This window comes from Syngnathoides biaculeatus, chromosome 18 (assembly GCF_019802595.1).
Source record: "Syngnathoides biaculeatus isolate LvHL_M chromosome 18, ASM1980259v1, whole genome shotgun sequence".
Taxonomy (NCBI): domain Eukaryota; kingdom Metazoa; phylum Chordata; class Actinopteri; order Syngnathiformes; family Syngnathidae; genus Syngnathoides; species Syngnathoides biaculeatus.
The window spans coordinates 2,047,512-2,073,428 of NC_084657.1; the positions used below are offsets into that span (position 1 = coordinate 2,047,512).

Sequence of the window (25,917 nt, forward strand, 5' to 3'; positions counted from 1 at the left end):
TCCATGCCTGACCTTTCTGAACTGAATAGTTGTCACATTAAACTCCCGACAACCTGGAAACCATCTGCTCAAGGTGCCACTCGGGTAGCAGCCTATCACAATAAAAGAGAAACACCTCAACATTTGTTAAAGTGACAGAGTACTAGTCCTGGCCCTTTTCTCACTTATCCGCATAACACACATGAGCTCAAAAAAAGACCACACATATGCTGTTGAGAAGCTGTTGATGAGTGACATGAGCCATGAGCAATCTCCTCAATTAGCTGTGTTAAGGGGCTTTCACACACAGGCATGAAGCTCCGGGGCTAAGAATAACATTGGACAGTTGTGCTTACAACAGTGAAAGGGCTTGTGAGCTGTGGCACTGCGACTTTAGTGGGTGAACTAACAGGAAGGAGTCTTGCTGCTAATCCGATCCTCCCAATGTTTAGCCCTTCCCTAGGATATTAGGTTGTTTGTTAGTGTAACACCCTGGCTAATGGGGCTGTTGTTAAAGACAAAAACAAAACTCACCAATGACATGAATATGAATACGTTAAACTAACATAAAAGTGTTTTTATGTTGTACAAATGGGTATACTGAAATGGTGAAATGGCTCACAGTAGTGCCTTCATTGTCTAAGAGCCCAAAAAGCAAACTTGTTCTTTGAGGCACCAGAGTCCTGAGAGATTCATTACAGGCGGATTTGTTCCACATAGTGTAACACGAGTAAGAGGTACTGCCTGAAAATTGCATTGCTCCAAAGACAAGAACAAACCTCAGTTTGGGGATCTCAGTACAGTGCAACAACGACAACAATTATTGCTAGGGAGGAGCTCAAACCACAGGTTTATCTCCAATGTGTGTCTGACAGACATTAGAAGGAACCAAAAATGTACAACCGGGCCATTACGAAACCACTATTAACTCATGTAATTATTTCCTTTAACCATCTCAAACTTAAAATGTCCAAGTCTTGTTGTAGCACAATACCCTGCATTCAATTGATTTATCAGTGGTAATGTTTGCTTTGGACAGAACACTTTATCCAAATGTATTTTGTTTGGAAGTGGTTGAAGCAAGAAAAAAAAAAAAAAAAAAAGATCAGGAGAGCTCATGTAAGCAAATTATCCATTCACATATTTGACTTTGGCAGAGAAGATATGCGAAGCGGTAATCTCATCTGAATGCGTATTGTTCCGTCTAAACCACAGTTGAACTTGGTACAGTATATAACCTGACCTGAATAAAGTCGGGCAATTCTCGGAGGAAGTAGGCTAAATTTAGCAAACAGCGAACCGTGTGTCAGAAAAATTGAAATGTGAAAAGATCCTTTACTTAAAAGTGTATGCGGCTTGGGGCTTTGAGCGTGTCAGGTCTGACTGCAGTAATCAAACGCTATTACTGGAGACTGAGAGGGCCAGAGAGGAACTCAAAGGCAGAGGCAGTACTTCAGAGACTCCTACACTGTACTGTAAGGCTTATATGTGTGTGTTTTTGAAGTGTGAGGCTGTGAGTGCAATGAGACCTCAGTGCTCAGCTTGGGGCATATAATCTATGGTTCATTTGCAGCTTTTCTCCCCACTATGACAAGCCGTTTGCAAGACGTAGCCTCTGATGCTGACCCAGTTCTGAGTGGCTGTGTCTAGCGACAGGGCACTGCCTCCCCATCAGGCCCTGCTCCTCGTCTAACTGACGATAACACCACCACCCTCTGCCTCCATGAACTGTGAGAAAAAAAATAGGTCACCCTGACCCACTTTTCTTTTTTTTCCCTCCCCTTCCTAAGATCGTGCTCAGAGTTCTACTGAGCATGATCGAGGGAGACAGTCCAAGCAAGAGAAAGAGAGCAAGACAAAGAAAGAAAAGACATTTAAAAGACAGGCTTGCAGATCTTTTGGTTACGTGTTCTTGTGGCCATTGGAATAGCTGTGACCCTTATCAGCAGACCGATGTTTGGAGAAATCCCTCCCACGCCTTAATACAACAACTACTGATGAGGGTAAACACCCATCAAACCAACTCATTTCTACATCATTTCTAGGTAACCTTTATCTCATCGGCTACTCAGAACGCTGAAAGGGATCCTCTGCCTTTATTTAAAAACAGACTGCACGCTGCTTTTTGCAGTCATTTAACACCCGTGACAGTATGACAAGTCATCCCAGAGGGGGAAATTATGAGCTTCTTGGCTAGAAGTGATATAATGGGAAGAGCTGAGCCAGGGCCTGTCCTGATGCCTAGTAGCATGACACTGCCCCCCTTTGAATGCCTCCGTGTGTTTTGGGGCAGCTCATGATATATCTCCGATCACACATTGCTCTTTCATGCAAAGCCTACACTCATTAAGTTTGAACTTGCTCATCAATTGCTTTTGTAATCCCTGCATACATTAACACGGATTTCTTCAACTGGCACATTCTTCTGACAACAGCTTTCAAATAAATAAAATGGGAATCCGGCAATACTATAATCCGAATCTTTGTGGGGTTTCGGACTCGTCAACCCTCTGTGTAATTACTCATCATCACACACCTTTGACTGCTAATTTCAAATAGATAATGTGGAAGGCAAACATCATCACTCAATGAGGCCTTAGTGTTGCCCAGCAACCACTGTTTAGCTTTTGTTTAGGAGCTATACTTGTACAAGACAGAAATTTAATTATGCCCTTTTAAATACTCTTGGCTTTTTAAATAGACCCACCGAACAACTCTACTTGAGGTCCTCTGTGCAAAATATGCAACCTCTGAAATCAAATGTAAGGTACTTACAACTGTTTATATCCCCTAAAACTATAGCACGGGACACCATTACTGTGGGAAGGTGTTCTGAATAATAGCCCGTCTTGTGTGAGCAATAGAATTTCTTACAGGTTACCTGTGTATGTACTTTCATTCTACCAGCTGGTAGTGAGTACAAATGTTTCTGCATGTACTGATTCGCATTGGCAACAATTTGGTTGGCCTGCTGCAAAAATCTCACCAGCACACCACAAAACCCGTGTGCTAATGGTGACCTACTGCACATAGACATATTGTTGCCTCTGAGATGAGTGCTAGAGCATAGCGTTCTAATCTTCACTTCTGCAAAAGAGGCTGAAAATCCACGCTGTATTATAGCCTACTTCATGCAAAGTCTAACAAAAGAGACCAGACAGACAAATTTACTGTAGGAAAAAAATGGAAAGGGTCCCAAGTCTATTTATTCACCAGAAGCTGGTTTGGTTTCTAGTTCCAGTTAACAGGGTTGATGTAGGTCAAGCCCTGCCTCCTCATAAGCATCAAGGTCAACACTGAATGGGAGAAAAGGTGGATTACAATGAAAGAGGCCCTGGATAAACCCCATTTGTCTGGCTGATATGCCCATTTTAGAAACAGACATGTAAACATGGTTATAAAAGTTACCGTTCTCGCTCTACCCTTGTGTATGTGTGTGTGTGTGTGTGTATGCGTGCACGCTCTGGATCACAATATCATTACACAAGCTTTCCTCAATCTCATGTATTCTGGTTAGCACATGCGTTACTTCGTTCTGAGGACCAGGGTTTAAATCCCGGACTCAGGGCCTGAGTGGGATTTGCATGTTCTCGTAACCCTAACCCTACTTCAATACCTTCCCCCTTGATGTGCAGGTTTGAGCAGGGGAACCTTCCGTGCCATGCGTGATTTCAAACCATGACGTCTTAGTGTATTACCAACAGTCACCCTGGAAACGGTGGTCCCAGCTCTTTTCAGGTCATTGACCAAGTCTTGTCGTGTAGTCCTTGGGCTGATTCCTAACTTTTCTAAGGATCATTGAGACCCCACGAGGTGATATCTCGCATGGGGCTCCACTCGGATTGAGAGTGATCGTCATGTTTAGCTTTTTCTATTTTCTAATGATTGCTCCAACAGTGGACCTTTTTTCACCAAGCTGCTTGGCAATTTCTTCGTAGCCCTTTCCAGCCGTGTGGAGTTGTCCAATTTTGTCTCTGGTGTCTTTGGACAGCTCTTTGGTCTTGGCCATGTTACAAGTTGGAGTCTTACTGATTGTAAGGGGTGGGACAGGTGTCTTTATGCAGCTACCGACCTCACACAGGTGAATCTGATTCAGCATAATACATGGAGTGGAGGTGGACTTTTAAAGGCGTACAAACGGGTCTTTGGGGGTCAGAATTCTAGCTGATAGACAGGTGTTCAAATACTTAATTGCAGCTGTGTCACACAAACAAATCGTTGAAAAAAAAAAAATCATACATTGTGATTTCTGGATTTTTATTTTTAGATTATCTCTCTCACAGTGGACATGCACCTACGATGAAAATTTCAGACACCTCCATGATTTCTAAGTGGGAAAACTTGCAATATAGCAGGGTGTCCAAATACTTATTTTCTTCACTGTCTTTATAATGACCAAATTGACCATGATTAAAGTATTGCTTCCACTATATTTTTTCAATACATTGTCCCAGCCGCTTATCCTCACAAGGGTCCCGGGAGTTCCAGAGCTTATCCCAGCTAGCATTGGACGAAAGGCAGACTCAACCCTGAAATGGTCACCAGTCTGTCGCAGGGCGTGTATCAACACCATCAGTGAGTGAGAATCGATCCCACGCTACCCCCAACAAAGTCAGGCATGTGTCCCACTACACAATCAGTGACCTCTCCACTGATTTTTAAGAAAACAAAATGGAAGAGATGCACAAGTATAATGTCAAACATCGCCCAAAAAGTAAACAGAAGCCAACAGCAAATAGTAAGGTTTACACCATGTAGTAAAAAATTTCCAAGTGTAATTAAAGGTCAACTCACACGTAAAGCACAATTTTTACTACGTTTAAAAAAAAAAAAAGTCTGCCGGAATGGACAGACACATTTTTTTCACCATGTCAGGATGTTGTTGTATGTGGATTTTTGCATCTCCCGGCATGAACATCTTCTCGAGGGATGTGTTGGAGAAGAACCAGGAAGTGATGTTTTTTGCAGTAGCAGGGTCGAGTGTTTATATTGGATACCTATTGTACCGGTGAAAAGTTACTTGTTTTTTTCATCGTGTTAGCCAAAATGCCGGCTCATTGTATTGCTGGATTTTGCACAAAGACTCAGGAGGATGGATTCACTCTTCACACTTTTCCAAAAGACCGGGTTCGTCATGAAAAATGGATTGCGCAGGTGCAAAGGACAAGAGCTTTGTGGGTTCTCAATGACAGGTAGATGTGTATCGAGCTATTAAAAAAGATAGTTGGAGGGGGGGGGGACGATGTAATCCTTCTCCCAGAACATAACTAAAGATCCGCGTCATAATAACTTAATAAAGTACATAAGTCAGGGGTGCTAAATGTGTCGATGTGCGCGGGCCGGCGATGGACAACGCGATGAACAATGCCGCCGGGGCTGGCGTGTGGTCGCCAATGCGGAGGTGGATCGGGAGGGTAGGTGGTTTGGCCGTGTACGGGAGAAGAAAGGAGCTGCATCCCCCCCAACGGCCACCGATGTCTGGGCACCCCTCGAAGTAGTTACCTCGCCCGGCATTGGTCCTTCTGAGTATGCTAAATACTGTCATAAATAAAGTCGGGGAGTTTGTTGTTAGTGAGAAGTGATCCGCAGATCTAAATATGACTCAAAGCGAAACGGAAAACGATGACACGCTGTGGCGACCCCTAACGGGGCAAGGTGAAAGGAAAAGAAGAAGAAGAAGGTCTATACCCGCAATGTTTTGAAAATGCTTAAAGTTTAGTTCAACATAATCTGCGTTAGTGGCAACAAGATAGCGATACATTGTAACAAACATTTCTGTCGGCAATCGTAATGTATTGTTATAATCTAGCGTAATTTACAGCGGTATCTATTGTCAATCCATTGATGAAAGCTAGCAATAGATGATCTATATCTTCCTAAAGCATGTAGAGGATGTAGGAAAAGTTTTCAACTTCAAGATAACGCGTACCACGGGGAAAATGACCGTTCGCATTTAGATATTTGGACAGACTAGTCTAACGTTAGAACCAAAGTAAATCACAATCTCCAACTTATTATAGTTCGATACTGAAAAGTTACCTGTGTTATATCCCAGAAATGTTTTCAATTTAACTCAAGGGTGCTCAGATTTTTTTTCCCCCAAGATCTAATTTTCAAGCAGCCAGCCTCTCACGATCGACCGGCAGGACGGGGTGGGGTGGGGGGGTGCGAGTGCATGCGTGCACCGCCGCAACTGCTGTAAATAGGAGGCTGGCTTGCGAGAACGCGCCTTTATGCGCGTGCGGTCGACGTATTGGCCACACCTGAATCAAGCGACGAGGTGGATGATAGTCTCACGTCTTTTTGAGGCGCCGTCACACAATCAACCAAAACTGCCTCGCAATCGACGCATTGAGCACCCCTGGTGTAACTGAATTTCCTTTGACATGGCTCGTGATGTTGATGACTTTCGACCTAAATACGCAGTACGTGAAGCAGCTCGGAACATGTGCTTTTGGCATCACTTCCGAACACGCTCACTATGGTTAACTTGTATTTCCTGTTTCCGGGAAAATACTGATTGTTTATGAGCAGGCTTGCTTAGTTAACAATGGTTATGAAATAAACACATAAATGAATGTCAAGACAACACAAAATAAGCGATGTCTTTAAAAATCCACTTTTTCTACTCGGAACAAGTTTTACGTGCATGATTTCTCGTGCTCGCTCGTCAAATCATAGTGAATGCAACTGGCGATGTATTTAAGGCCACACCTCAAACACTCTGCTTCCTTGTTTGAAATCATGGGAAAATCAAAAGAAATCGGCCAGGGAAGTCTGGCTCATCCTTGGGTGCAATTTCCAGATGGTTAAAGGTCCCACGTTCATCTGTTCAAACAATTTTACACAAGTATAAATATCATGTCCAGCATTCACACCACTCAGAAAGGTGACAGGCTATGACTCCCAGAGATGAATGTGTTTTGGTCTGAAATGTGTGAATCAACCGCAGAACAAAAGCAATAGCATGTCACTCTAATCCATTATTTGCTGATTTAGCTTGCGCCTCAATAGTTATGTTGAAGTCTTACAAGATATGCCAAGGTCTCCTTTGACGTTATGTCCGATGGTGATTTCAACTTTGGGTTTGTGTGTGACTAATTTTTGGGAGGTTTTGATGCCACTCTGAATTGTAGAATTGAAAAAATAATTACAATTTAGAGGCTAACTGTATTTTGAAGGACATTTATGCAATCATATTTAGACAGATCCTGATTTAGCCAGCCATAAGGTAAATATAAAGATGACAGACATGCCAGTGTGCCATCTTAAAAATACTTGCAAGCTGAGACACTAGCATGTTGCACATTGAGAAAGCAAGCAAGACGGTTTTAAACTGCGGGGCAGCTGTAGGCAGACAGCACACACAACAAATAATGTAAGTCAGACAAAAAAAAAAAAAAAAAGAAAAAGCTCACCCTGGGCATCACCGTGGAAATGTAACAGACTTTTACTGACATTCTCTGTGACTGAACCTACTCAGTTGATCACTGCCATTAAAATCAGTGGACATTTGGAGCCTGGCATTCCCCGTTCGACATAAGGGCAGGGCTTGATGGAGGCACATTGTTCAGTCTGGCATGACCTCGACCCTTGTCGACCTTGGAACGGATTACCCAACTGACTGACAGCTGCAAACCTGCCCATCATAAGGGTCTACACCCCTTTCATCCTTATATGCATACAAGGGCAAGAGTAAAAGGGTGTCTCATCTCCTTCTGCATAGTTAAGTAAAAAGCCTCCTCAAGAATCAGGTCAAGGTCACACACTAGCCATAATGCCAAAGACAAAGTCGGTGCATGTGAGTGGGGAAGAGCACAATTAGGCAGTCCAGAGGGTAGAAGGGTGAATGTGGTATACATGTTCACAGTCCTGCTTTCATAGCTTGCAATCATAAGCGCTAATTTGATTATCAGTTTTAATCTTCCTGCTTAGTGGACAGTTTCATTCAAAGTCACTTACACGGTGATCACTCTTGCACATCTTTTCCTCTTTCTACAGCTGGATATTTACTGGAGGAATCCAGGTTAATTGCCTTTGCTCAAGGGCACAGGGTGAGTGGAGTATGAGCCAGCAATCTTCTGGTCACCAGTCCATTTGCCCAAGTAATAGGTCATATGGCTGCCTCAAGTCACCAGCACTGTGCTTGCCATCTCTTCCTCAAATGGCCTTTTGTCAACCACAGTTTAGGAGAAAGCTGTACTTGGGAACTCACTTTTCAGTCCGTTTATTTTACCCTGGAACTGACATATATAGTATTGTCATCTCACTAATGGATTTATAAGTGGGTAAAGGTTTACAAACGGAAATAATTGTGGATCTATTCAAGGATCACTCTTAGAGAGAGATAAACTGGGGTTCCAACTAAATGTCACTGTTCATTCAAGTATGGGCACTTAGAAATTTCTTTTCGAAAAGTAGCTGCAGTTACTCTTTACTTTCTCCCCTAAAATGATTGAACATGTTCCTGAATTACACCTTCATAAATGTAATTAGGCACCAGGGATGCCAGTTGTTGCATAATTTTTTGGAAAATCCTTAAAATATCTCAAAGAAATGATATATTTTCAAGGGTGTTTTACCAACCAGTTACATCAAGTAGAAAACCAAAGAAGGATCATTTCTTTATTAATTGAACTTCAAACCATAATTGGGAGATTTCATTCTATTTTCCAACCCGCTTAACCTAACAAGAGTCGATGAACCACAGTTTTTACGACTAAAATTTTCAACTGCAGTGTCAAATACAATATTTTAAAAACTGTCACACACTTCCACAAAATTGATACGCGATGTAAATCCAAGTACTTTCAACTAAATATTCTCCATAATAGTGAAAGTATTTTAAGACTTTGGATTAGGGGCATTAAGATTCATTCATTACATCAATGTATCCATTCATTTACCGACAATCCAACGACAAACCCCGTTCCAATGTAGTTGGTTCAACCTATATTTAATTGAATACACTACAAAGAGAAGATATTTATGTTCAAACTGATCAAACTTGTTTTGAGCAATCATTTGATAAAATTTGTTTCTAGCAAATAATGATTTGAGTTTTACGGTTGCAACAGGTTCCCAAAAAAGCTGGGACAGGTGGCAAAAAAGACAGAAAGTTGAGGAACGCTCAAACAAACACCTGTTTGGAACATCCCACAGGTGAATAGGTGGGTGTCACGATTGGGTATAAAAGGCGCTTCCCTGAATTGCTTGGTCATTCATAAGCAGACACGGGGCAAGGTTCACCTCTGAGAATAAGTGCGTTTGAAAATAGTCAAATAGTCTCAACGAACATTGCAAGCTATTGAGGGATTTCGTCATAATATCATCAAAAACCTCAGAGAATCTGGATGTAAGCGGCAAGGCTGAAAACCTACATTGAATGCCCACGAGCTTCGATTCTTCAGGCGGCATTGCATCAAAAATCGATGTCAATGTATAAAGGAAGGAACACGTCAGTAAACCAATGCCAATACCCAAACATCAATTTGTGAGACATTTTTACCGGCTTTTCCTGCTTACAGCAGGAGATAAAATGTTAATGAACACAAATATACAATGTACAAAATTCCATGATGGAAATACTTCAGCAAAATGGCAACAATGAAACTTTACTAAGCCAAAAAGAGTAATTTGAAAAAGTCCATCGAACATAGCATCTACGATTTAGCATCGTTTCAATTCAAGCGGTTGTGGGTCCTTATTTCCGTTCCGGTTCCAAATGATTCTCGATTTCGATTCTTTTTGGAGACTGGGTCAAGAAGTTTGCATGATTTAAATAAAAGGTGTCCAAATTATGAAAATCAATTTTTAAGCAACCCACAGCATGAACTAAAATGAACATTTGACTCTCGGCTGTCAAGGGTGGACCCAAATGCACGACTCCAGAGACAGCAGACAGTACAGAGGAAACCTTTATTCGGTCCGAGGTCTGAGATCAGGTAGACAGTCCAAACAATCCGAAGTACCAGTACGGATGGGCTTACGAGGGTGGTCAGTGGACAGGCGTGGGTCGGTGCACGGAGGTCAGAAGTCGAGAAAGCAGGAGTGCGGGAAGGAGGCATGAAGCGCAACGATCTGTACTGGGTCTGATCAGTGGCCATGAGGCGCAGGTGTGCGCCTTCTGATTAGTTGGCCACGCCCAGCCCGGGCTGGAATCCAGGAGCATGACATCGGCATCTTATAATCAGTGTCAATATCAAATATGTGACTAAAAGGCAATGTGTGTGGAACTAACCCAATCTGGTTCATATTCCTGAATTAATATTTCAGCTAAACATTCAATATAACTGTGTTATGGCATCTTTAATCATGTCAAATGGTTTATATGTGCAACTTTTAACTTGACTTCTTATTTTAAGGCTGTAGCCCTTCTTTTGGTACATACTGGAGCTTCGCATTTTGGCATGACAAGTAACTTCACATGGCACCCAAGATTTTTATTTATCCAGGTGCTATAAACTGATTCCTTTGTTGGGCACCTCTGACTTATTAAGAGACTTAAGAGCCATCAACAATGTGGAAGTAAACCTGTCAAATTAAGAAAAAATATCATAAGAACTCTACCAATCCAATGCTGCGGATGAGTTTTCTGAAGTGTCTGGAGTTCAAATGAAACAGTATGATAAATTATTACATATGGACACAATAAGCAATGTTTTTCAATCAATTGAATTTTGATCAACTAAAAACAATTACAAACATCCATCCGTTTTCTGAGCCTCTGATGCTCACAAGGCTCGCCGAAGTGTTGGAGCTTATTGCAGCAATCTTCAGGCCAGCCAATCACAGGCCACGTTCAAACAAATAACCATGCACAGTTACATTCACACCTACTGGCAATTTAGAGTCTTCAATTACCCTACCATGCATGTTTTTGGATTGTGGAAGTGCTTGAAGAAAACCGATCATTGGCAGGGCCAGGATTTGAGCCCGGTCCTCAGAACTGTGAGGCAGACGGTCCAACCAGTTTTACACTGTGCCGCCAAAAAACAAATTACTATAATTAAATAAAAATGGCTAATTTTTGATTGACTTTATATTGACAAAAATGTTGAATACCATTATTAACAGTGCAATGAGTTTGAATTTAAGGATTTACTAAAACCACTTTAATTGCCAAAATTGTTGAGAGTCATTTTTAATCAACTCAGCAATTTCTTCAACTTGAATGGACTTTTGGACTAATTTTCGTCAGGCTTTCGAACTCGTCACAAAGAAAAAAAAATCATGGCGCTCCACAATTTTGTCTCATCCTTGGGGGCAATTTCCAGATCCCTGAAGGTCCCACGTTCATCTGTTCAAACAATTGACCCCTCCGTACAGGGCACTTAACCACGCCTCCCGAAGTGACGTCACGCCACGTGCGCTGACGTAAGACAAACAATTCGTAAAAAATGGCAAATACAATACAATACATTGTTAACTGAGACAGACGCCATGCTTCTGATTTCATTCAAATCAACAATATATTATAGATTCTAAATTCAATACATTCTGATCTGAGAGACACGCCATGCTTCTGATTTAATTCAATCATTCACACGTAGCAATGTTTTTCTAGCGAAGAACGTCTCATTCATTGATACGAGACGTGTATTAAAAATCAAATTTAGGGCATATCTTCGTGCAAACACAGTCTGGTTAAGCTTCGGCCGCGAGCCTGCAAGAAAGCGACACGTTTGTGCAGTCCGATCATCGCTAAATATCGCTCAACAAAGAATAAGTGTCAATCGTTCACACGTAGCGGTGTTATGCTAGCGGAGAACGTCTCATTCATTTATACGAGATGTGTATTAAAAATCAAATTTAGGGCATATCTTCGTGCAAACACAGTCTGGTTAAGCTTCGGCCGCGAGCCAGCAAGAAAGCGATACGTTTGTGCAGTCCGATCATCGCTAAATATCGCTCAACAAAGAATAAGTGTGTCAATCGTTCACACGTAGCGGTGTTATGTTAGCGGAGAACGTCTCATTCATTTATACGATACGTGTATTAAAAATCAAATTTAGGGCATATCTTCGTGCAAACACAGTCTGGTTAAGCTTCGGCCGCGAGCCAGCAAGAAAGCGATACGTTTGTGCAGTCCGATCAACGCTAAATATCGCTCAACAAAGAATAAGTGTGTCAATCGTTCACACGCAGCAGTGTTATGCTAGCGAAGAACTTCGAATTCATTTATACGAGACATGTATTAAAAATCAAATATAGGGCATACCTTCGTGCAAACATGTGTTCCGGTTGATATTAGATGGATTTAGTTGATGATGCGGTCTTCCACAAAGTTTGATCCATCGGAGGCATTTTTCGTACTGGGTCTTCGGTTTTGGAAAGGGTACGAATCGAAGTCCACCAACTAGCCTTTCAGGATACCTGTCGTCACTATTACAAAGTCCGTGACTACACCTCTTAACCATATTTTTTGTTAAATAACCCAAATGGGCGATAAAACGCTAACAAAACCTATACTGGACCATGCAATGTTGTCTGAGAAAATGGCGGGAGCAAAAACGGGCTTTGGTTTATGCAGATCTCTTCCCTCTGATTGGTCAGTGACGCGGATTGCGCAATATCCACGGAAGGGTCAATTATACTCAAGTATAAACATCATGACTCAGAAACTCAGAAAGTAGACAGACCTTGTTTTCCCGGTGGTGAATATTTTTTGCTCCGAAATGTTCGAGTTAACTCCAGAACAAACTAAAGAGCTTGTGAAGATCCTGTATGAAACTGGGAAGAAAGTGTCATTGTCCACACTGAAATCAGCCAGGGAACTAAAACCTTAGCGCAAATGGGTCTTACAAATTGACTATGACCATAAGCATACGGCCATTATCCTTTAGTTTAAAGCTCTACCAACACGTGTGGCATGATTTTTAGTACGCATAAAAAAGGCAGCCAGAATGGACCCATCCATATTTTCACCACACGTCATGATATTGTCGGAAATGAATTTTTGTATCTCCCGCCATGAAAATCCTTTCGAGGCATTCGTATAGGAGAAGAAGCAGGAAGTGACATTTTTTTCCCAGAAACCCACACCGGCGGTTTCATGTGTTTATACAAGTTTTACCGGCACGAAAGTAGCTGTTTTTTCCTGCATGCTAGCCAAAATGCTGTCTCGTATTGCTCGATATTGCTGAAACCCTCGGGAGGATAGATTCCCTCGTCACACGTTTCCAAAACACCTGGTTCGTCGTGAAAAATGCATTGCACAGGTACAAAGGATGAGAGCTTTGCGGGTTGCAAATGACAGGTAGGCGTGTATAGAGCTATTAAAAAAATAATAATCGGGGGGAGGGGGTTCATCTTCTCAGAAGTGACAAAAGATCCGCGTCATAGGGACTTAATAAAGTACGTAAGTCAGATGTGCTAAATGTGTCAATGTCCGTGGCCGTTAGCGGCGACAAAGCTCCTGCGGCCATGGGCGGCATTGTTCATCGCCGCTGCAGAGGTGGATCGGGGACGGAGGTGGTTTGGCTGCTTGCAGTTTGGCCACGTGCGGGAGAAAGGAGCTCTCCGCCTTCACCGGGCACCTGTTTTGCCCGGCATGGGTCCTCCTAAGTACACTACATACTGTTGGGGAGTCTGTTGTTAGTTAGAAGTGATCCGCATATCATCTAAATATGGCTCGAAACGATAGGGTAATATTACCATGGTCACTTCACTCGGTTGTGAGATGTTCTCTTCTTTGAAAAGAGCTTCCATGTCAGAAGGGGTGTCGTAAAAATCCGAAAATCTGTTTTTCATCTCCCATAGCAGGTGGCACAGCGTCTTCTAAATGGAGACTGTCCCAGTGTGACAGCTGTAAACGATTTGTAGCAGGCAATATGGCTACCACTTGGATGTCGAGTGAGACTTCCGCAACTTTGCGCATGAATGACACACTCTTTGCTTGTATTTATTTTTTCGTATTAACATTGAAGTGCATAATATTATATGTAATTTTCATAGCAATATCTATTTTATAATGTATCTAAGCATGTCAGTAGACCTTTAAGTCTCTACTCCACTGAACTAGCCATATTGAGTTACTGGAGCAGAGGTTTCATAGCCAGATGATGCCAGAATGGTAAAAAAGTGGTCTGAGGATAACAAAGTCAATGTCTTGGCGTGCCCATCACTAAGCCCTGATCTGAATCCCATTGAAAATTTGTGGGCAGATCTGAAGAGGCGTGGGTGAGCGAGGCAACCTCCTGTAACTGAGTCAGGTTTGTCATTTTGTCAGGATGAATGGACCAGGATTCCAGTACTCTCAAAAGCTTCCGGAAGGTTACTCATAAAGTTTGACCCAACTCATGCAGTTCAAAGGAAATGCAACTCGATACTAAGAAAATGTATGTAAACTTCTGACCTTGAAGAAAATAATATCATGTTCCTTTGGAAATTCTCACTCTCATTATATAACAAAATGAAATACGAATACCCCATAAAGTTGGAGAACCCATCATGTCTGTCACATGGAAGTGGTTTGGCTACAAAAAATTAGATACTGCCAAATAAATTGTAAAAATGCATTAAAGTAGTGAAGTGAGTAACGGACAAATTAAAAACATGGAGAGGGGGTTTACCACTTGTACTGAGGTGAGTCGCTCTTCATGTGTCACAGACAGAACAAAACATACTAAATAAAGTACCAAAGATGACTTCAAACTTGACATACCATAAAATGGCAACGGTACCTTCTACTTACAAACGTCTCTCGTCATGATCAATTCAGGTTACAAAACAACGTCAACAACAGCAGATATTGTCTCTCGCTACGAAGGAAAATTGAAGATACAAAAGGGAAAAATATGCAACCCCCAAATTCCGCCGAACATAAACATCCTGTATCTTGGTTTGTGTGCACAATAGAGAGCTGCTCTCCTATTGGTTATTGCCGTAGCAACTTCCTGGCATCCCATTGGCTAGGAGGGAAGTGAGGCATTACCCATGATCAACATCCTGTATCTCATTTGTGTGGCCCGATAGAGGTGCTCTCCCATTGATTATTGCTGCACCATCTTCTTGGCATCCAAATGACTCGGGGGGACATCAATCTTTACCCATGATGATTTTCATTCCACTTGGACACTCAACTATCACCAAATCCTGCTAGTGCTGTCACACGCTAGCACAAATAGGTCAAGTACAATTGGGTTTTTTTTTAGTTTTTCATTTGTTTTTTCCAAGTTTATTCATCTTTTTTCACCGTGGGACCCAAGAAACCTAAGTGGAAATAAGTGGTGTACATAAGTACATTTGTACATACATTTTCTCTCGGATGTCAAACATTTGCCCCCTCCTCCGTCCCCCACGATGCAATTTGCTTGTCACTCACCCTTCTCTTCGCGTAGTCGCTCAACGACAAGGGTAAATTAACAATTTTTATTATTCTTTACATTATGTACTTTGACTCTTTATTTTTGTCAAGAAGATCGGGGGGGGGGGCTTGTAACGGATTAGGCTATTTGCATGTGAAATGCGGTTCTACTTGTGAAAAATTTCTTGGCATCACATTGGCAAAGAGAGATGTCAATCTTTAGCCATGATGCATATCGTGTCTCTTGGTATGTGTGGCACATTAGAGCAGCTCCACCTATTGGCTAGCACGTAGAATCTTCCTGGCATCACATCACTCCATTGGGTCAGAGCTACGGCAATCTTTTTTTTTTTTGGGGGGGGGGGTGTCAATCTGTCCCCCTGACACACTTCCTGTATGTTCTTCACTGTTCACTACTGTCATACGTTCGCGCACACCCGACAACTTCTTCGTGGATTTATTAATCTTTTTTCACCACGGGCCCCAAGAAATTGATGGCAAATGCCATCATGCCGCTGACCTGTGGCATCATGCTAATGCTGCTCGACTCAAGAGGTTCCAAGTGGAGGTTGAACCTGAAGTTGAGGAAATTGTTTCACTGGGAAAGGTTAAGGAGGACATCGACTAGTTGGTTCATCATGAGGATATTTCGACTGAGAAGCGAGAACATTGACAGGTTGGTTCGCCATGAGGATCTCGTGTTAACTCATAAAATGTGTTTAGTTGGGTGATCGCTCACTTCGATGACATTTGCCTTGTACATTTCTGCAAGATTATTAAAAGTTGTCAAAGGCAAACATCCTTGGGTTGATACTTCAGGAAACAGTCAAAGTTAATGTTAATAGTTGTTTTAAATTTATAGTTTATGAAATTTATTAATTTTAGTAGAATTAAGTTGTGTGTGCCTCCGCCTCTGAAGACACCACAATGCCAATTTGCTCGCCACGCACTCAACGCCAAAGACTTATTTTTGGCGGCAGGGGGAGGGTGGTCAAGGGGCTTGGAAAAGATTAGGCTATTTACATTTAAAATGAGTTCCTACTTACGAAAGTTTCATGTTACAAAAAGACTTCCGGAACGGATTAATTTCGTAAATTGAGGCACCACTCTGTAATGATTTGCAAATCAATTTCAATCTAGATTAGATTCTCAAAAGTATTTGATCACCTGCCCTGCCTTAGTACAAAACTGCATTTTTGCCTTCTGACCCTTTTCAACAGCCAGAATTTTTGGATGAATTAGAACTTTGTACTGGTCTGGTCGACACAGCATCTATAGCTAGGTGGTGGCCTGACACAACGGCGATTGGCCGCGGGCCATCAGGCCACTCTTAAACGTTGAATCTTCCTATCAAGCCATTTATCTTGATCCAAACATGCAACAACAGTCCAGTGGAGTGGCAATCACAAATTATTATGATGTACGAACTCATGTCCTGATGGTGGTTTTCAATAGTCAATAGTCTTGTAATCCAAAGTGAGTTTTTAAGATATTTTCATTTCAAGTCCCTTGTGAGGAGTTTTGCTTTACCAACAAGACTTATTATTCTTACTTGGTCGAAATGATCTTACTGGTTTACCAAACATTAATTTCCTGTTGCTGTTTTGATCATTACAGCAATCATATAGCAAGAAGAATAAGTAAAGGACTCGAAAAATATTTTAAAGAAATTAAGTATCGGGATCACTTTGCAATAATCCCCATTGTAAATAATGGACTGTGTAATTGTATTGTATATATCAGAGGCATCAAACTATTTTTTGTGGTCCAAATCATAAGTTATGATTTCTAAGGGATGCTCAGACTGAAAAAAATATGTTGGATAACTAGTTTTGAAATCAGACGTCAGTGAAAAAAAAGAGCTCCTTCAATTATCGTTCAATTTACTTTAAAAGGGTGGTTGGTTAAAAAAAAAAAAAAAAAAGATCTTGCAATGTCTTTATAGTATCAAAAGTGAAGACAATTTGCAATTGATACTTTAGCTAAAATGCACATGATTTGCTTTTGGAGGCCACGTACAATGATGTGGCGGGCCGGATCTGGCCCCCGGATGCCGAGTTCAACCCCTACGATAAATGTGGTGCTGCAGATCCAAGTATTTCTTGTTGCTCAGCAACAAGTCAGCTCATCACACTAAATTAGCAAGGATTTGGGGTGTTAAGCATACAATATGGTGCTAATTATTTGAAAAAGTACTAAAATGACAAATTTATGTATTCTAACCTGTAAAACTACAAGTTTTAATGCAGAGAGACCCAATTTTACTATTCTTACTTCATAGAAAAACATCTTGGAGGTGCAACATTTGACACCTATGACTGCATATGCATCCCTTCCCTCCTCTCTCTCTTCCCTGCTTCCTAGTGGAACATATCCATCATTCACCCACCTATCCATCCATTTCCTGAGCTGCTTATTCTCACAAGGGTAGCGGCAGTGCTGGGGCGTATCCCAGCTGTCATCGGGCAGGAAGAGGAGTACACCCTGAACTGGTTGCCAGCCAATTACAGGGCACATAGAGACAACAGTCGCACTCACGTTCCAATTAATGCATGTTTTTGGGATGTGGGAGGTAACTCGAGTACCCAGAGAAAACCCACAGAGGCGTGGAAAGAACATGCAAACTCCACACAGACTAGCTCGGATTTGAACCCTGCTCCTCAGAACTGCCAATGCGCTAAGCAATTGCACTACTGCGCTGCCTCATTCATTCAGAAATTCTGAAAACGCCTCTTTAGTTAATTGCTCAGGAAAATTTGGTTTCAAACGAAAGCTTTAAAAAGACCGAGATATAATTAAGTTGCAGGGTTCTCGCTACACCCCCCTTGTCTTTGGTGATGGAAAGGGGGTATATTAGCTGTTAAGCTGTGCTGCAGTGCACTGCACTGCTCCGTGTCAAGGAAGTCATACGTCCATGTTTCAAGCAGAACGTTACGTAAAGCCTCCCTCTCTGCACCGGCTTACTGCACCAGACACTATGCCCTTGCCTAGGCTGCTCAAGGTTCCCGAAAGGACATGCTGCTAAGAAGTTGGGAAGGACAGGCCCCTGCGATAGCCTGCAAAGTGAGGGAAGGACAGCTTCCAGTGACAGCCTTGGACTTTGGATTTAGCGCCAGACAGCCTCATGCATCAATCCCTCAACTTACAAAGACAAGCCACTAACCTTGATGAGGGCAGGGACTCTTCGGGAATGAGTGGCATTTTCACTTAGCCCCCAGCATCTCCCCTTCACTTCTGCTACATAAAGTGGTTCGAATAACACAGAAGAATAACATGTGACCTTAGTCTCTCTAGAGTGTGTGACCCATTGTACTCGCCTTCACCTAGACTTCTTACACCATGCCATTTACCTTGCGTAACTGGGCACAACGCAAATGTGATTCAGTATAAAAGGTGAATAAAACCGTCACAGGACATTTTCTACATATTTGATGACTCTCAGGAGCAAATATTGCATGAATGCAGACTGGATCCTTCAACTGCGACAAGTGCAGTACTTACACTATCTTTTTCCTTTGTACTTCTTTTACAGATGCAACACAACTGTGCCTCCTCCTATCTCCGAGCATCTGTTCTCATTCCGCTTCCAACCCGCCAACTCTGTCACAGCTTTGACATTAGCCTTCTTGTGGCAACCGAGACATTCCCCTTGTCTGACTGCAGCACACTCACCGCACTGGTAGAGAAACCTTCCTACTGCACCTCTACAGCTGGAGGGCAGCAGTTCCGCTACTGGAGGAGAAGTAAGGGAAGTAGTCACTTCTACTCCATTTCCTCTACTTTAACCACACCGGCCCAGCCAGGAAGGAAGTCAAATCCTCTCACATCACTGCTCAATACTACATTTCCTCAGTCTAAAGTTTCAAAATGGGACTGCAGAGATTTTGAGTGGAGCAGCTCATCGGAAGTTTGTCTACCTACTGGGCTTCATTAATAAACAGTGGTGTAATCGGCCTGTTTTTGAAAACAGGGGTGGTGCTTTGGTAACACGTACATCATTTACTTAACCTGCATGTTCCCTTTCTTCAATTTAGCGAGCCCTTCTCGAGCAAAGTCTAAATTATTCAAGACATTTTTAATCAGCCACAATCAATGGGTGAAGATAATTGACGGGCCCGTTATTGTGCCAAGGCCAAAGTGAAGCATGCTTTCAGTAGGCTCGGAGGTGAGGGTGAAGGGGGTTTTGAAGATTGGAGGTGGTTGAAAAGATATTCACCAGATGAGCACTGGCTCGTTTTGCTCTCGGGGCATTTACGTCCCAGCTTGCATCCAAGACTGATAGCTGTAAAAACCCATTTAGTCATTCTTGCCTTGTCATCAAAATGAGTCCTATTGACTTTGGTTGCTTGCTTTTCATGACAGAAGCACCAAAAGGGGTCAGAGTGATCATCTGTAAACGAGATAATGCCATTAACTAAAGAAGTTCCAACAACGGAATTGTCCAGGCAACAGTATACAAAAATAAGGCTTTAAACAATCCACACAACGTCATTTCTGCCAAAAATTAATGTAGAAAATGTATCTGTGATGTTTGATGATTGTGCATCGTCAAAGCAGACTGTAAAATAGCATGTGGCAGAGGAGAAAATCTTGTGCCAACTTCTATAAAATACAGGGGAACCTCAAATGGGAAAATCCAATCCATTGTTAGACGCCGGTGAACCTCCAGATTTGTTTGGCTTTCCAAAATCTTCCCATATGAAGTGTTACGTTTTGTAAGAATCTGTTCTCGCATAAAACTGTCACTATAATAATACTTGGCAAGCAAGGTTTGAAAAAACATGTTAACATTATTAGTTACTGCAGCTGTAAAAATCTGTGAAAGCTGTAAAAACACTAAACATTCATTTTAACACAATGAAACAATATTGAAACACTATTAACTTTAATCAGGACTAAGTAGAGTGTAAATAAGTATCATTTTATAATATTGGAGGTCATACAAGCGTAAAAAGAAGCTGATGTAAAATGTTCTAACAATACACATGAGATTAGGCGGTACGGTGACTCAGCTGGAACGCATTGGCCTCACAGTCCTGAGGTCCCGGGTTCAATACCGGACCCGCCTGTGTGGAGTTTGCATGTTCTGCCCGTGCCTGCGTGGGTTTTCTCCGGGCACTCCGGTTTCCTCCCACATCCCAAAAACGTGCAACATTAATTGGACACTCTAAATTGCCCCCAGGTGTGATTGTGAGTGCGGCTGTTTGTCTCTATGTGCCCTGCGATTGGCTGGCAACCAGTTCAGGGTGTACCCTGCCTCCTGCCCTTTGATAGCTGGGATAGGCTACAGTACTCCCCCCAACTCTTGTGAGGATAAGTGGTGAAAAAAATGGATGGATGGATGGATGGATGGATGGATGGATGGATATTTGATTACAAGTGACAACTTGGGGAGCAGCTAGTCAAGTCTGTGCCAAGATGTAAATGATCACTAGCATTTAAAATTAGCAATAAAACACATTCTCTTGCTTTGTGAAGCTTTTGAGACAAGCTTATCATTGTTATGGCATTTGAAATCTGGGTCCATCATATTGATTGAGTAGTTTTTTTGTACTAGACCAAAAAAAATAAAGACATGGGCTCTGTAAATCTCTGTACAGTAACAGCACTGGAATAGTTGCTAAATTACCAATAAAACAAATGTTTGAATGATGTGACTCAATGCATACTGCCTGCAAATATAAAGGCCAAACAATTTGAGAAATTAGCTTGAGGTCAAATGGTCTCTGGTGTGATTCCCTGGTGGGCTCGAAGTAGATGAGAATATGCTTCTCCTCCTGAACATCTACTGCCCAACTCTCCTTGAACAATGTTTAGTGGCCAAAAACAGTACCGGGCGGGCAGCTCCCAGGTCTGTAATAAATCAAAATGTGCAGTAAATGCCCTAACACTTGTTCTTATAGATTGTGCATTTGATATGTTCCCCCCCCCCAGAGTGGCTCAGTGATCTAAAAGTGTGATCCAAACCTCAAAATTTTGGAGTTGTGCATCTTAAGACTTATGACTCACTGACAAATGTGAAAATGAACTGTGGAATGGACATTTTTGATTCCTTCATCTATGGCTTGACGTACAACTGTTGGATGAACACACTATTGCACTTCATAATAAATGTAAGCGCCATTTCTGTTGACATCTTAAAGATACTTCCAAAACATCACACGGGAAATTTGTTGAGTGAATGCGCAGCAGCCTCTCAAGAATTGGCATTCGGGAACTTTAAAAGCCCTCTGGTTCTGTTGCAGGCTACTGCACATCACTCGAAAGCAGCTTCCAGAATAAGAACCAGGTAACTCAGTCAGCACAACCTACCACCACCAATAAAGTGGCTGTCGTGTACAGACCACTCTGTAAAGAGTAAAACTTTCAAGCACCGTTCTGAATATGGAGGTTTTCGGTTGTTGAGGCAACAAAGGGCAAACTGAACAACCTTGAAAAGCTTGTCTAGGTTCAGGTCAAATAATTAAGCAGCTTAAATGCTCAACAAAAGAGAGGCTAAATGGTAGAACCCCAGACACAGGATTTAAAAACTTCCTCACATTATTCTAAACTTGACTCACGCTATATTAGGTTTGTAAAAGGTGGCGAATGAATACGCCATTCCTTTGTAGACTTTTATTGCAACATCAGCCTGCTGCTGTGAGGCTTTCAAAGGTGCCCTTTTCAAACCTAAGCGCAAGATGTACTTTGCCTTCTTTAATGTAACTTGTCACAAACCTCAGCATATGACCTTTCGACTCTGCTCTTAGCCAAAGTCAAATGGAGCAACAGGACATTCAAGGAAACAAACCACCCCACATAAAGGCCAGTCAAAGGCTGCAACTTATACAACACAAATCTTTGAACTCCAATAACATGTAATGATGACATGCACATGACAGGACGCATTTCACCAACACCAGAAAAAAACTAACAACCTCTCTCACTCGCCCATTTTTTCCAGTAAGAAGCCGGAGGAAATTGCCATTTTGTGGCTCACAACCCAAGCCGTGAAATATTGGGCTTTGTCGATCACAGCAATTTAAACTCAAAATATAAAGTTAGCTGCTCAATCTTCTTTTGAGTGGATTTTTGTGTCATTTGAGTGATTGGAAACTGTGCAACTATCTCGGCCTATATGTGAATTTGTGAACTCTGTTTACTGTATTTGCGATTCATGATACTTCAAACCCGATTTGATGATCTGGTTTAACACACATTTGAATGTGGACGCCCCCCTGCCAAAAAAAATTATGTCAGCTGTGTTTGGACCGAAAGTGATGAAGTGCTGTAACCAAACTAATGTTACATCCAAAGACCGAACCGCCATTTGATGGGGTGGCTTTGATGTTCAAATAGCGGTGATGCCCACATCCCCCGAGATCAATATGTGACAGTAACGTTCCACGAGCAACACAGCACGGTGCCTGCATTTTTCCAATCTCTTTCAAGTCAACGATATATCGTTCACAACTTGGATATTATTGTTTAATCTATAAACCACACAATACGCCTGGCCTGGAACTAGTTTATCGTTCGGCTATGCAGATATCGTCAGTGGGCGGCTTTATACTCCGTCACACGTTTTCGGTGATACATCCGTACGCGCCTCCGCTCGCCTTACGACACCCGAGCAACCTCCCCTGCCCTCAATAAAATACGTAATGATAAGGCTAGAACGCAACCGTTCTGAGGCAACAGTCACTATACGTGTATGTCTATTTTTTTTTTTTTTTAACACCGGTGTATGTGACAAGAGTGTTTCCCACCTGCGGTGTCCAGCCAGAGAGGCGCATTAATATTCGAGACGGGCTGGCAAATCCATTGCAAACGGCTTGCATCCGTCTTGTCACTCCCGGCACCGGGGGGGGAGAGACGGCGAGTCGGCCTTTCCAATTCAAAACATAGTCCAGAAATGCCTCAGTGACTCTTTCTTCGTGCCACCGCAGCCCGAACGGGGGTGTGCTGCGTGCGGCCGCTCAGTCTGTTGGAATTGTTTATTCGCGGAGTCCCGGAGAACTGAACGGGCACGATCGCGCTCCTCCTCCCCGCCTGGCCGCTTTGACGCCACCCTTAAAGGAACACGCACTTCCACCGCCCACACAGCATAACAACAAAGTGGATGATTGGTAGCTCATTATTTTCGACATTGTCACAATATATGGCCTCAAATACACCACGCACAAGCAGTTCAACGTTACACTTGACGTAATTTGTTTGTTTGTTTGAAGGTAACGTGCCTCGGATAGAGCACGAAACAATAGTGACGTCATGAGGTTCGTGTCAACTTATGTGACGAAGTTGGTGGTATAATTAAGACAAAACAGAGTAAAAGAGTAACAAATGGAAAAGAAAGTATTTTGGGGGGAGTTCACTGTGGATGATGGAATCATCTTACAAATACACACACAAAAAACAATGGATCAACTGCAGTGTAATAGTCATTTTAGTTGTAATAATTACAACTGTTCATTTTGCAAAATAAAGCAAAACGGATTTTTCATACTTTCTCTGAAACATACGACCCCTATATTGCATTAAACTATCACAATGTGTGGATATCGCATCCTTTTCAAAAACCTTTGCAAAACAATGTAGAATGATACTTAAAATATCACAAATGTTTGGAGGATTTTGTTGTTTGTTATTGTTATGAGTAGTTACAGTGCTGCCAGCCAGTCCTAATTTTATATTTGGAGTCAAGCGGGGCGGCATGGTGGAGCAGCTCTATAGCATTGGCCTCACAGTTCAGAGTTCAAACCCGGCACTCCCTGTGTGGAGTTTGCATATTCTACCCGTGCCTGTGTGGGTTTCTCCGGGCACTCTGGTTTCCTCCCACATCCCAAAAACATGCAACATGATTTGGACATGTTAAATTGCTCCTTAGTGTGATTGTGAGTGCAGCTGTTGTCTGTCTCTATGTGCCCTGCGATTGGCTGGCAACCAGTTCAGGGTGTACCCTTCCTCCTGCCCGTTGACAGCGAAACTTGTGAGGATAAGTGGGGAAGAAAATGGATGTGTGTGTGTGTGTGTGTGTGTGTGAATATATGCAAGTCAAAATTAGCAGGCATTCGAACTGTTTTTTTTTCCCTCTGGCAATTCAGTCAAGTCATTAATTTATTGATCAGCGAACCTAAAATTTTCTGCCTTGTGCCATTGTTGGGACACACCCTCACATTCTGCTGGTCCAATCAGTATTTTTATTGAATGTATTTTGTACACCCATCCTCGAGCTGTCACCTTATCATGGTGGAGGAGTTTATGTGTCCCGATGATCCGAGGAGCTGAGTCGTCTGGGGCTTCGTGCCCCTGGTAGGGTCACCCATGGCAAAGTACGACTCCAAAACCCCTATGATGAGAACAAAAATTGGATCTTGGTTTCCCCTGCCCGGACGCGGGTCACCGGGGCCCCCCTCTGGAGCCAGGCCTGGAGGTAGGGCTCGAAGGCAAGCGCCCGATGGCCGGGTCTGCACCCATTAGGCTTGCCCGGGCACAGCCTGAAAAGGTAACGTGGGTCCCCCTTCCCATGGGCTCACCACCTGTGAGAGGGGCCGCAGGGGTCGGGTGCGAAGTGAGTTGGGCGGTGGCCAAAGGCGGGGACCTTGGCGATCCAATCCCCGGCTACAGAAACTAGCTCTCGGGACATGGAATGTCACCTCTTTGGGAGGGAAGGAGCCCGAGTTGGTGCGTGAGGTCGAGAAGTTCCGACTAGATACAGTCGTACTCTCCTCTACGCACCGCTTAGGCTCTGCCAGGGTTGGTCTCTGTTCCACTCTGTAGTTGCCAACGGGGAAAGACGCCAAGCAGGTGTGGGTATACTTATTGCCCCCCAGCCCGGGGCCTGTACGTTGGGGTTTACCCCAGTGCATGAGAGGGTAGCCTGCCTCCGCCTGCAGGAGTCCTTAGAGGGAGTGCTGGAGAACGCTCTCTCTGGCGACTCCATCATTCTGTTGGGGGACTTCGATGCCCACGTGGTCAATGACAGTGACAGTGAGACCTGGAAGGGCGTGATTGGGAAGCACGCCCCCCGATCAGAACTCGAGTAGTGTTCTGTGACTGGACTTCTGTGCTCATCACGGATTTTCCATAACGAACACAATGTTCAGGCATAAGGGTGTTCACATGTCCACCTGGCACCAGGACACCCTAGGTCGCAGTTCGATGATTGACTCTGTGGTCGTGCCAGCGGACTTGCGACCGACCGCATGTCTTGGACAATTGGGTGAAGAGAGGGGCAGAGCTGTCAACTCATCACCACGTGGTGGTGAGATGGCTCAGATGGTGGGGGAAGCTGCCAGTCCGACGTTGCAGGCCCAAACCTATTGGGAAGGTCTACTGGGAACGGCTGGCAGATTCCCCTGTTAAAAGGAATTTCAATTCCCACCTCGGAAAGAACCTTGCTCACTTCCTGGAGGAGGCAGGGGACAGTCTCCATTGCTGAGGCGGCTGACTATAGCAGTCGCCATAAGGTGGTCGGTGCCTGTCGTGGCGGCAACCCACGAACACGTTGGTGGACACCAACAGTGAGGGATGCTGTCAAGCTGAAGAAGGAGTCCTATCGGGCATTTCTGCCCTGTGGGACCCCCGAGGCAACTGATAAGTACCGGCTGGCCAAGCAGAATGCAGCTTCAGTGGTCGCTGAGGCAAAAACC

General features: G+C 43.1%; 1 protein-coding gene across 1 annotated transcript in view; it reads right to left on the reverse strand.

Moving 5' to 3' along the window:
* The window catches only part of nrip1b (nuclear receptor interacting protein 1b), a 50,000-nt gene extending 26,668 nt beyond the window's left edge, over window positions 1-23,332 (reverse strand). Inside the window, exon 1 of the mRNA XM_061804011.1 lies at window positions 23,035-23,332. The gene's annotated coding sequence lies outside the window, so the exon portion shown is untranslated. The remainder of the gene's footprint in view (window positions 1-23,034) is intronic.
* Between the last annotated feature and the right edge of the window lie 2,585 nt (window positions 23,333-25,917).